This window comes from Lagenorhynchus albirostris, chromosome 11, assembly GCF_949774975.1.
Source record: "Lagenorhynchus albirostris chromosome 11, mLagAlb1.1, whole genome shotgun sequence".
In the NCBI taxonomy this organism is placed as follows: Eukaryota; Metazoa; Chordata; class Mammalia; order Artiodactyla; family Delphinidae; genus Lagenorhynchus; species Lagenorhynchus albirostris.
The window spans coordinates 32,337,225-32,350,635 of NC_083105.1; positions in this window are offsets into that span (position 1 = coordinate 32,337,225).

Below are 13,411 nucleotides of genomic sequence, written 5' to 3' on the forward strand. Positions count from 1 at the left end.
GCCTTGTGATTAGAGGGTTAGATATTCAGTTTCTCACCCCACCTCCCCCACCTCCTGTGGGAGTGGGGCTAGAGATTGAATTCAATTGACAGTGGCCAGGGATTTAATCAATCTAGCAGAGTATTGAAGCCTCCTAAAAACCCAAAAGCACAGGGTTTGGAGAACTTCCAGGTAGGTGAGCACATGGAGATTTGGGAAGAGAACACAGAAGCTTTGAGCCCTTTCCCCATACCTTGCCTCATGCATCTCTTTCATCTGACTGTTTCTAAATTATTGCCTTTTACCATAAACTGGTAATCTAGTGAGTAAATAGGTTTCCTGCGTTCTGTGAGTTGCTCTAGCAAATTAACCAAACCCAAGGAGAAGGTCTTGGGAACTTCTGTTTATATATAGCCAGTTGTTGAGAAGTACAGATAACAACCTGGGCTTGGGACTGGCATCTGAAGTGGGGGAAGGAGGACTAGTTTTGTAGGAATGAACCCTTAATCTGTGGGATCTGATGCTATCTCCAGGTAGACAGTGCCAGAACTGGGTTGAATTACCTGAAACCAGGGCTTCTGATAATTATTTGTTCGTGTGGTGGGAACCCCCTCACCTCACTCATGTTGGAATTAGGACCAGGAACTCAAAAGAATTTCCTTGCTCTTTGGTTCCCTTTTGTATCTTCTGAACTGCTGGGATTCCTCCTGGTGTTGCTATATCCAAGCCTAAATTTCAGAAAGAGACCCATAATCTGAATGTTTTACTTCTTAGCAGAGAACACACTTCAGTGATCCCAATAAAGTTTCCAAAGGAATCACTCAATAAATAGTTACAGAAAAAACTGATAGTAAGGTGGCGTATTCATAACTTAACAGCAGCCTTCTAGAAACTGGTTCCATAAGCAAACTACTAAGAGTAGGGATTTTAGACTGTGAAAGAGAACTCTGGGCTGGTGGCCCTCAAATTATCTGCCATTGCTTTATTCTGTCAATAACTTAGAATTTAAACCAGTAGAAATATTTTTCCTCAAATAAAGTTAAATAAATTGTGACAACATTTCTTTACAAGCAGGCTAAATCATGAAGAATATAACATCAGTTTCCTAATAAATGTGAGGTTTGGAAGGAGAAGTGAAACAACGGTAAAAAGAGAGAAAGGAGAGAAAGAGAATGGAAATTCAACAGCTCTTGGAAATAACTCATTGTGATGCTCAGAAAATGTGTATGGGCAGGAAGTTTAGTTTTCTTTAAATACACAGTTATATCTCACATATTTTTGGTAATATTATTTTTACTTGTGGCCTCCAGATAAAATAAGTGTAGTTTTAGATATGCTTCACATGAACAAGATGAACAAGGATCTTTACTTACAAGTCTTTTCAGTAATCCATAATGAAAGTATTCAGTTTCCTAAGTTGTTTTTATTCCCTCATCTCACCAAAAGACAGAATCCTTATTTAGTCTTTTCAGATTTCTGGGTAGGAGATTTAAAGCTTTATGTGAGCAAGTAAATACTTTCCTTTGAACATCTTGCTGGTAAGTCTTCCTTTATGAAACACATGATTAGTCCTGAATTTGAACAAAAAGACTCATCAAACTCATCTCTGGGTTTCTTTCATTTGAAACACTGAAATTTTATGTAACATTGGTGTAGTAAAGCTTTTATTTCTTCATAAAAGTCACTTGGATTTAACATAATTCCTTTGGATTCTTTCTCTTATAAGAAAAGGTAGTTGTCTGATTTAAAAAAAAAAGAAAGAAAAGAAAAAAAAAAACCCTGAATTTTATTCTAATGATTTAGCTTGTATCAATTCACTTATAGGCCTTTCTCAAACATTCTAGGAGAAATTAGTTGATGAGTCACTAAAATCAAAATGCCTAAGGGTATTTTCTGTAGGCTAAATGAATTTCTGAACCTAAATTAAACAAACATTTTTAATATATAAAATTTCCTAATTAATTTTAATTTATTTCTTGTTAGTAGTAAGATATGGATAATACTAATTTGGTAGAATGTAGTTAGATTGGTTTCAAAGTTTCTCTTCAGGGTATGGCATAGGCTTTTGTTTTTTAATGAACAAAACTTATATACTATGTACACACAACACTACACTTATATTACATAACTTCACTTGTTTCTTCAGAAAACGTTGATACTTCTTCCAGGTCTCATCATATTCCTTTTTTTGGCTGCCACTGCTTCAGCAAAGTTTAGTGACCTCAGGGGTCAGTATGCTATTTGGATACATTTCTCTGTGCAGTAGGACCATGAGCTTTCTTTTTACTGAACTTCCTTCTCTTTGTATGCTCCTCTGTAAGTCTGGGATGGCTGTTACGCTGTTGAGACAGTATTTGTTGGAGGAGGTCCTTGAGAGGACATGACTGCTGGTTAACACCCGAGCAGGACCCGGGCAATTGGAGACTGCTTATCCCCATTCTGCCCACCATTCCAATAGCTAGAGCCGTTTCAAAGATGCAACTTTGAGACTATCTGGACTCTATACATGACTGAACCCTGTTAAGGCCTTTATATAAACTTTTAAGATTCTGGTGGGTGGATGTGGAGATCTATTCATCTTGTGGCTGCCCAAGACAAGCACATGTAAGTTCCCTTGCTTATTAAAGCTGCCACCTGCAATCTGGAAGGGTCTGCCTCTTTCTCCAGTCCCTCCTTGCCCTCTGTGTATGAGGGCCTGTTTCAGATTTCACCCAGAGAAGCTCCTGAGTTTGCAAACCGACAGTATTTTTCCAGTGTTTTTACTTTAAAAGATTGTAAACAAATCTGGACCTAACATTCCTGGAGAATCTGAGACAAATCTTTTTTGACTACTGCCGAAAGTTAATGATAACAAGTCATTAACTTAAAATGTTATGTAATTTTAAAGAGTACCTGATGAGGACAATCATAAATAATAATGACAAGAGAAAAGATATTGAAAGTTTAATACAGAAACATGAAGAAATTAAAGCTCAACTCTTGTTTCTTTGTTTCATTAATACCTCCATGAAGGCACTCTGTAGAAAGGGTATGAGGTTTTTTTAATATGTTATTAAATTTTATTTTCTTGTCAAGAAGCCTTTGATATGACCACAGTCAAAGAATTCCCTCGTCTGTGACCAATTCATAAAAGTTACTGACAATTTTCTTAGGTTTTTTTTTATTGAAGTATAGTTGATTTACAATATTATTTTAGTTTCAGGTGTACAACACAGCAATTCAGTATTTTTGTAGATTATATACCATTTAAAGTTATTATAAAATATTGGCTATATTCCCTTTGCTGTACAATATATCCTTGTTTATTTTATCAATATACAGAGCAGTTTGTACCTCTTAATCTCCTACCGCTGTCTTGCCCCTCCCCCCTTTCCCTCTCCCCACTGGTAACCAGTAGTGTATTCTCTGTATCTGTGAGTCTGTTTTGCTATATTTTTTTGAGTTATTTTGTATTATTCATTTGTATTATTTTTTAGGTTCCACATATAAGTGATAACATACAGTATTTGGTTTTCTCTGTCTGACTTATTTCACTAAGCATACTATCCTCCAGGTCCATCCATGTTGTTGCAAATGGTTAAATTTTAGGTTTTTTTTTTTTTTTTTTTTTGCGGTACACAGGCCGCTTACTGTTGTGGCCTCTCCCGTTGTGGAGCATAGGCTCCGGATGTGCAGGCTAAGCGGCCATGGCTCACGGGCCCAGCCGCTCCGCAGCATGTGGGATCTTCCTGGACTGGGGAACGAACTTGTGTCCCCTGCATCGGCAGGTGGACTCTCAACCACTGCGCCACCAGGGAAGCCCAAATTTTACTTTTTTACTGCTGAGTACTGTTCCATTGTGTGTGTGTGTGTGTGTGTGAACACCCACAACCACATCTACTTTACCTATTCATCTGTTGTTGATGGACACTTGGGTTGACAATTTTATATTGTTTAAGTTGCAGCTCCTCGTGGAAGAGATTTTCAGTGTACTGCTTATTTTTTTTAATTTGATTTCTTAATGAATTTTAATTTTTAGAAAATACTTATATTTACAGAAAAATTGTGAGGATAGTAAAGAGAGTTGCATTATATTACGCACCCAGCTTTCCTGATTGTTAACATTACTTTCATATGGTACACATGTTACAATTAATGAAAAAATAGCAATACATCATTATTTAATTCATGTCTTATTCAGATTTCCTTCCTTTTTACCTAATGTCCTATTGCTTTTCCAGTGTCTTATCCAAGATACTACATTGCATTTAGTTATCATGTCTCTTTAGCCTCTTCTTGACTGTTACAGTTTCTTATACTTTCTTTGATTCTCCCCTTTTTTCCCTTTATTTAATGACCTTGAGAGTTTAGATGAGTAGTGGCTGGGTACTCTGTAGAATGTCCTTCAATTTGAGTTTATCTGTTTTTCTCATGATTATACTGGGGTTTAGGTGTTCTTGGGAGGAAGACCATAGAGCTAAAGTTACATTATCATCACAGTATATCAAGGGTACGTATTATCCACATGACTTATCACTGTTGATCTTAACCTTGTTCACTGGCTGAAGCAGTGTTTGCCAAGTTTCTCTACTCTAAGGTTACCATCCCACCTACCTCACCTTTCCATATTAATGCTCTCTGGGAAGAAGTCACTCTGTGCAGCACACACTTAAGGAGTGGGAATTTATACTCCACCTCCTTGAGAGCAGAATAGGTATGTACATTATTTGGAATTCTACACTGGAGATTTCCCCCCATTTATTTGTTGATTTAATCAATTATTTCTATCAGTATGGAATCATGCATATTATTTTATATATTTTGGTTCTAATTTAATACCATTTTATTTAATTTGTTGCCTCAGATGATTACAGCTTTGGCCATTGAATGCTTTTTGAGTTGGCTCCTGTGTATCTTTTACATAAACCAGTCATTGTGTGTGTGTGTGTGTGTGTGTGTGTGTGTGTGTGTGTTATTGAACACTTTCTTTCTGGCCTTACTAGTTGCTCCAGACCCACCTTGTGTATTCCCTGCTTCAGGCATATATTCAGCCAGCTGTCCAAGGAGGCCTGGTTCCTTTAATTGAAGAATAATTTTAGAGAACAAGATCTAGGTGCTAGGTGTGCTCATTGCTACTGGTTGTAGTTGCTTCTACGCCTTTCCACTGAAAGAGCTTGTAAATACAGGTGTGTGTACTAATACTTATTTATATGTATCTCTGAATATTTCTGTATGTAACCATTCGTATCTATATTAAGATAAACATGAGTTCATACTGATGTCTCCAACAATAATCTATTACCACATAGATCATTCTAGCCTCTTTCCCTTGCTTATCTGTAGACTCTTAATCTAACAGTGAGAAATGTGGTTCCTACCATTTGCAATCCATTTGCTTAATTATTCAATTCCAGTATACATGTAGAGCAGTGTCAGAATTGTTAAACTCTGTCACCTTGGGGAATGACTTTATTTAATATAGTTTAGTACTTATATACTGTTTCTTTTGTCTTTAATCATACGTACATCACTATTTCAACACCCTTTTCTCCCACTCCCTTCATGGTTTCATACGTTTGTAATAGATTGTTTTGTTACATTCTGCATTTCATCTTTGGCTCCTCTAACCTCTTAAATTATGTTTTTAAAATTTTTATATGTTCCATCTGTTTTGATAAATACATATTGTCATGTATCTGTATTCAGTATTATACAGAATAGTTTCACTACGCTAAAAATTTTCCTGGGCTGCACTGTTTCAGACCTCCCTACTTCCCTATAACCTTCTGGGAAACTCCTAGTACTTTTTATTGTTGCTATAGTTTTATCTTTTTCAGAATATCACTTATTCAGAATCATAAAGTAAGTAGCCTTTTAAAATTTATCAATTTAAATCCATTCAAATTGTTGAGTGGCTTGATAGCTCATTTCTTTTTATTGCTAAATATTTCATTGTATGGATGATCACAGTTTGTTTATCTATTCACCTATTAACACTTTCAGTGCTTCCAGTGTTTGGAAACTGAATAAATCTGTTATAAACATTTACATGGAAGTTTCTGTGTAAGCCTGTTTTGAAGTCAGTTGGGTCAGTGACTAGGAGAGCAATTGCAATTAACTGGATTTCATGATAAGATTATGTTTAGGTTTGTAAGAAACTGAAAACTATCTTGCAAAGTGGCTATATCATTTTTCATTTCCACCAGAAATGAATGAGAGTTCTTATTGCTCCACATCCTTGCTAGCATTTGGTATTGTTAGTTTTTTGTATTTTAACCATTCTAATAGCTGTGTATTGGTATATCATTGTGGTTTTAGTATTTGCAATTCTGTAATTACAAATGATCTTAAATATCGTTTTATACATTTACCATCTCTTTATCATTGGTTATTTTTCTTTTCAGATATTTTGTGCATTTAAAAATTGGATTGTTTGTATCCACATTGTTGAGTTTTAAGAGTTCTTGTATAATTTGGAGATAAGTACTTTATCAGATATATATTTTGCAAATATTTTCTCCCAATCTGTGGCTTGTCTTTTCATTCTCTTAACAATGTCCTTCACAGAACAGAATTTTTTAATTTTAATAAAATCCAACTTACCAGTTTTTTGTTTCATAGGTCTTAATTTTAATGTTTCATATAAAAACTATTGAATGAAAGATCATATAGATTTTCTCCTAGATATTTTATAGATTTACATTTAGATCTTTGATCCTTTTTGAGTTAATTTTTGTATACGGTGTGATATTTGTCTCTAGGTTCATTTTTGTGCATATACTGTATAATAGTTGAGAACCAATTGTTGCACATACTATTCTTCCTTTGAATCACGTTTGCTTCTTTTTCAAAGATCAGTTTACTGTATTTGTGTGAGGGTCTCTTGCTGGGGTCTCCATTCTGTTGCATTGATCTATGTGTCCGTTCTTTTGCAAATACTATATTGTTCTTATTACCAACTTTGTTCATTTACTGATTTTGTTGGCTAATCTAGGTCTTTAATCTTTCCATGTAAACTTTAGAATCAGTTTGTTACCTATAAAATAGCTCACTGGGATTTTGGTTTGGGTTGCGATCAATCTATAGATCATGATGGGAAGAATTCATATTGATATTAACAATATTGAATCTTAATCCAGGAACACAGTATATCTCTTCATTTATTTAGATCTTTGATCCATTCTATCAGAGTTCTGTAGTTTTCTGTGTACATATTACAGAAACTCTGTATTTTGTTAGTATTATACCTAATTATTTTTTGGCGCTATTTAAATTATATATGTTTTTAAATTTCAAGATCCAATTGTTCATTACTAGTATATGTGAAAATAACTGATTTTGGTATGTTAACCTTGCATTGCACAACCTTTCTGTAATTGCTTATCGGTACCAGTAATTGCAGATTCTTTGGAATATTCTATTTAGACAATTATGTTACCTGCCAAAAAAGACGGTATTATTTCTTCCCTCCCAGTCTATATAACTTTTATTTCCATTTTTTCCCTTATTGAAATAGCTAGGTAATGTTGAGTAGGAGTGTTGAGAGAGGACATATTTGCCTTGTTTCTGATTTTAGGGGAAAAGTGTCCAGTTTCTCTCCAGATGAGAAACTCCATTCTTTGCAGATGTTCTTTATCAAGTTGAGGAAGTTTGTTTCTCTTCCTAGTTTGCAGATAGTTTTTCATGAAAGGGTATTCATGAAAATATTTTTTTAATCTCAAATGATATATTTTTTCTTAATCTGTTGATATGATAGATTACTTTAATTACTGTTCAAAGTCAAACCAGCCTTTCATACTTGTAATAAATCCCATTAAGTTGTGGTATATAATTCTTTATACATTGTTGGAATCAATTTATTAACATTTCGTTGAGGACATTTGCATCTCTGTTCATGAGAAATATTGGTGAACTGGAGAGGTACATGTAAAAGTATGAAATTAGAGCACTCCTTGACACCATACACAAAAATAAACTCAAAATGGATTAAAGACCTAAATGTAAGGCCAGACACTATCAAACTCTTAGAGGAAAACATAGGCAGAACACTCTATGACATAAATCACAGCAAGATCCTTTTGACCCACCTCCTAGAGAAATGGAAATAAAAACAAAAATAAACAAATGGGACCTAATGAAACTTCAAAGCTCTTGCACAGCAAAGGAAACCATAAACAAGACCAAAAGACAACTCACAATGGGAGAAAATATTTGCAAATGAAGCAACTGACAAAGGATTAATTTCCAAAATTTAAAAGCAGCTCATGCAGCTCAATAACAAAAAAACAAACAACCCAATCCAAACATGGGCAAAAGACCTAAATAGACATTTCTCCGAAGAAGATATACAGACTGCCAACAAACACATGAAAGAATGCTCAACATCATTAATCATTAGGGAAATGCAAATCAAAACTACAATGAGATATCATCTCACACCAGTCAGAATAGCCATCATCAAAAAATCTAGAAACAATAAATGCTGGGGAGAGGGTGTGGAGAAAAGGGAACACTCCTGCACTGCTGGTGGGAATGTGAATTGGTACAGCCACTATGGAGAACAGTATGGAAGTTCCTTAAAAAACTCCAAATAGAACTACCATATGACCCAGCAATCCCACTACTGGGCAATACCCTGAGAAAACCATAATTCAGAAAGAGTCATATACCAAAATGTTCATTGCAGCTCTATTTACAATAGCCCGGAGATGGAAACAACCTAAGTGCCCATCATCGGATGAATGGATAAAGAAGATGTGGCACATATATACAATGGAATATTACTCAGCCATAAAAAGAAATGAAATTGAGTTATTTGTAATGAGGTGGATAGACCTAGAGTCTGTCATACAGAGTGAAGTAAGTCAGAAAGAGAAAGACAAATACCATATGCTAACACATATATATGGAATTTAAGAAAAAAAAAATGTCATGAAGAACCTAGGGGTAAGACAGGAATAAAGGCACAGACCTACTGGAGAACGGACTTGAGGATATGGGGAGGGGGAAGGGTGAGCTGTGACAAAGTGAGAGAGAAGCAGGGACATATATACACTACCAAACGTAAGGTAGATAGCTAGTGGGAAGCAGCCGCATAGCACAGGGGTATCAGCTCGTTGCTTTGTGACCCCCTGGAGTGGTGGGATAGGGAGGGTGGGAGGGAGGGAGACGCAAGAGGGAAGAGATATGGGAACATATGTATATGTATAACTGACTCACTCTGTTATAAAGCAGAAACTAACACACCATTGTAAAGCAATTATACTCCAATAAAGATGTGAAAAAATAAAATAAAATAAAATTTATACAATACAGGAGCCTAAATGAGTCAAATATCTAAATTCACTAGGGTGTGTTACTAAACATAATAGCGGGTTTAGCTGTTGTGACCATTTAAACATATTTCTTTTGTACAAAAAAGAAAATTTATTAACATTTTGTTGAGGACTTTGCATCTCTGTTCATGAGAAATATTGGTGTCTACTTTTCCTTGTTTTTTGGTAACATCTTTATTGTAGTATAAATGCTTTACGTTGTTGTGTTAGTTGCTGCTGTATAACAAAGTGAATCAGCTATATGTATACATATATCCTTGTATTCCCTCCCTTTTGTGTGTCCCTCCCACCCTACTTATCCACCCCTCTATGTGGTCACAAAGCACTGAGCTGATCTCCCTGTGCTATGTGGCTGCTTCCCGCTAACTATCTGTTTTACATATGGTAGTGTAGGTATATCACTGCAACTTTCTCACTTCGTCCCAGCTTACCCTTCCCCCTCCCCGTGTCCTCAAGTCCATTTTCTACGTCTGCATCTTTATTCCTGTCCTGCCCCTAAGTTCTTCAGAAAAAAAAATTTTTTTTGATTCCATATATATGTGTTAGCATGGTATTTGTTTTTCTCTTTCTGACTTACTTCACTCTGTATGACAGACTCTACGTCCATCCACCTGACTGCAAATAACTCAGTTTCATTTCTTCTTATGACTCAGTAGCATTCCAATGTATATATGTGCCACATCTTCTTTATCCATTCATTTGTCAGTAGACACTTAGGTTGCTTCCATATCCTGGCTATTGTAAATATTGGTGCAGTGAACATTGTGGTATGTGACTCTTTTTGAATTATGGTTTTCTCAGGGTATATGCCCAATATTGGGATTGCTGGGTCGTGATGTAGTTCTATTATTAGCTTTTTAAGGAACCTCCATACTGTTCTCCATAGTGGTTGTATCAATTTACATTCCCACCAACAGTGCAAGAGGGTTTCCCTTTCTCCACACCCTCTCCAGCATTCATTGTTTGTAGATTTTTTGATGATGGTCATTCTGACCAATGTGAGGTGATACCTCATTGTAGTTTTGATTTGCATTTCTCTAATGATTAGTGACTTGAGCATCCTTTCATATGTTTGTTGGCAAACTGCATATCTTCTTTGGAGAAATTTCTGTTTAGCTCTTCTGCCCATTTTTGGATTGGGTTGCTTGTTTTTTTGATATTGAGCTGCATGAGCTGCTTGTGAATTTTGGAAATTAATCCTTTGTCAGTTGCTTCATTTGCAAATATTTTCTCCCATTCTGAGAGTTGTCGTTTTGTCTTCTTTATGGTTTCCTGTGCTGTGCAAATGCTTTTAAGTTTCATTAGGTCCCATTTCTTTATTTTTGTTTTCATTTCCATTTCTCTAGGACGTGGGTCAAAAAGAATCTTGCTGTGATTTATTTCATACAGTGTTCTGCCTATGTTTTCTTCGAAGAGTTTGATAGTGCCTGGCTTTACATTTAGGTCTGTCATCCATTTTGAGTTTACTTTTGTGTATGATGTTACGAAGTGTTCTACTTTCATTCCTTTATATGTAGCTGTCCAGTTTTCCCAGCACCACTTATTGAAGAGGCTGTCTTTTCTCCATTGTATATGCTTGCCTCCTTTATCAAAGATAAGGTGACCATATGTGTGTGGGTTTATCTCTGGGCTTTCTGTCCTGTTCCATTGATCTATATGTTTGCTTTTGTGCCAGTACCATACTGTCTTGATTACTGTAGCTTTGTAGTATAGACTAAAGTCAGGGAGCCTGATTGCTCCAGCTCTGTTTCTCTTTCTCAAGATTGCTTTGGCTGTTTGGGATCTTTTGTGTTTCCATACAAATTGTGAAATTTTTTGTTCTGTTTCTGTGAAAAATGTCATTGATAGTTTGATAGGGATTACATTGAATCTGTAGATTGCTTTGGTTAGTATAGTCATTTTCACAATGTTGATTCTTCCAATCCAAGAACATGGTATACCTCTCCATCTGTTTGTGTCATGTTTGATGTCTTTCATCAGTGTCTTATAGTTTTGTGAGTACAGGCCTTTTACCTCCTTAGGTAGGTTTATTCCTAGGTATTTTATTCATTGCATTGCAGTGGTGAATGGGATTGTTTCCTTAGTTTTTCTTTCTGATCTTTCATTGTTAATGTATAGGAATGCAAGAGATGTCTGTGCATTAATTTTGTATCCTGCTACTTTACCAAATTCATTGATTAGGTCTAGTAGTGTTCTGGTAGCATCTTTAGGGTTCTTTTTGTATGGTATCATGTCATCTGCAAACAGTGACAGTTTTACTTTTTCTTTTCTGATTTGGATTCCTTTTATTTCTTTTTCTTCTCTGAATGCTGTGGCTAAAACTTCCAAAACTATGTTGAATAATAGTGGTGAGAGTAGGCAGCCTTGTCTTGTCCCTGATCTTTGTGGAAATGGTTTCAGTTTTTCACCATTGAGAATGATGTTGGCTCTGGGTTTGTCATATATGGCCTTTGTTATGTTGAGGTAAGTTCCCTCTATGCCTACTTTCTGGAGAGTTTTTATCATAAATCGGTGTGGAATTTTGTCGAAAGCTTTTTGTGCATCTATTGAGATGATCATATGGTTTTTGTACTTCAGTTTGTTAATATGGTGTATCACATTGATTGATTTGCATATATTGATGAATCCTTGCATTCCTGGAATAAACCCCACTTGATCATGGTGTATGATCATTTTAATGTGCTGTTGGATTCTGTTTGCTAGTATTTTGTTGAGGATTTTTGCATCTATGTTCATCAGTGAAATTGGCCTGTAGTTTTTTTTGTGACATCTTTGTCTGGTTTTGGTATAAGTGTGATGGTGGCCTTGTAGAATGAGTTTGGGAGTGTTCCTCCTTCTGCTGTATTTTGGAAGAGTTTGAAAAGGATAGACATTAGCTCTTTCCTAAATCTTTGATAGAATTCACCTGTAAAGCCATCTGGTGCCGGGCTTTTGTTTGTTGGAAGATTTTTAATCAGTTTCCATTTCAGTGCTTGTGATTTGTCTGTTTATATTTTCTGTTTCTTCCTGGTTCAGTCTTGGAAGGTTGTGCTTTTCTCTAACTTTGTTTCCTCCAGGTTGTCCATTTTATTGGCATATAGTTGCTTGTAGTTATCTCTTATTATCCTTTGTATTTCTGCAGTGTCAACTGTTACTTCTCGTTTTTCATTTCTAATTCTGTTGATGTGAGTCTTGTCTGTTTTTTTCTTGATGAGTCTGGCTAATGGTTTATCAATTTTCTTTATCTTCTCAAAGAACCAGCTTTTAGTTTTATTGATCTTTGCTGTTGTTTCCTTCATTTCTTTTTCATTTATTTCTGATCTGATCTTTATGATTTCTGTCTTTCTACTAACGTATTTTTTGTTGTTGTTCTTCTTCTTTCTCTAATTGCTTTAGGTGTAAGTTTAGGTTGTTTATTCGAGATATTTCTTGTTTCTTGAGGTAGGATTGTATTGCTATAAACTTCCGTCTTAGAACTGCTTTTCCTGCATCCCATAGGTTTTGAATCGTCCTGTTTTCATTGTCATTTGTTTCTAGGTATTCGTTGGTTTCCTCTTTGATTTCTTCAGTGATCTCTTGGTTATTTAGTAGTGTATTGTTTAGTCTCCATCTGTTTTTATTTTTTACAGATTTTTTCCTGTAATTGATATCTAGTCTCATATTGTTGTCAGAAAAGATACTTGGTACAGTTTCAATTTTATTACATTTACTGAGGCTTGATTTGTGACCCAAGGTATGATTTATCCTGGAGAATGTTTTATGAGCACTTGAGAAGAAAGTGTATTCTGTTGTTTCTGGATGGAACGTCCTATAAATATCAATGAAGTCCATCTTGTCTAATTGTCATTTAAAGCTTCTGTTTCATTATTTATTTTCATTTTGCATGATGTGTCTGTTGGTGAAAGTGGGGTTTTAAGGTCCCCTACTCTGGTGTTAAGGTCTCCTACTATTATTTTGTTACTGTTGATTTCCCCTTTTATGGCTGTTAACATTTGCCTTATGTATTGAGGTGCTCCTATGTTGGGTGCATAAATATTCACAATTGTTATGTCTTCTTCTTGTATTGGTACCTTGATCATTATGTAGTATCCTTCTTTATCTCTTGTAATAGTCTTTATTATAAAGACTGTTTTGTCTGA